Below are 505 nucleotides of genomic sequence, written 5' to 3' on the forward strand. Positions count from 1 at the left end.
GATATAGATATAGATAAAGATATTTATAGAAATAAATAAATAAATAAATAATTTAATTAAGCAACAAAAAAAACTAAGGTTTAGGTGGGTAAGTGATCTTTTATATTTATATATTTATATATTTTTTATATATAAATATAAATATTTATATTTATATTTATATTTATATTTATATTTATATTTATATTTATATTTATATTTATATATATGGGGTGTACGTACACCAGAAGTAAGCTGCAAAGACAGTCGAAGAGGTTTAGAACCAACTCCTCCTGCATTAAACAAAATAAAAAATAAATAAAAACAAATAAAAAAACAAATAAAAATAAATAAAAAATAAATAAAAAATAAATAAAGAACAATAAATAAAACAACTAAAAAAAACAAAAAAAAGGAATAGAAGACAAATTATCTTTTATCGCATTTATATATTTATACACATACATACAACCCCCCCCACATATACATATATATATATATATATATATATATATATATATATATA

This window comes from Eimeria mitis, genomic scaffold, assembly GCF_000499745.2.
Source record: "Eimeria mitis Houghton genomic scaffold, Emh_scaff364, whole genome shotgun sequence".
Lineage (NCBI taxonomy): Eukaryota > Apicomplexa > Conoidasida > Eucoccidiorida > Eimeriidae > Eimeria > Eimeria mitis.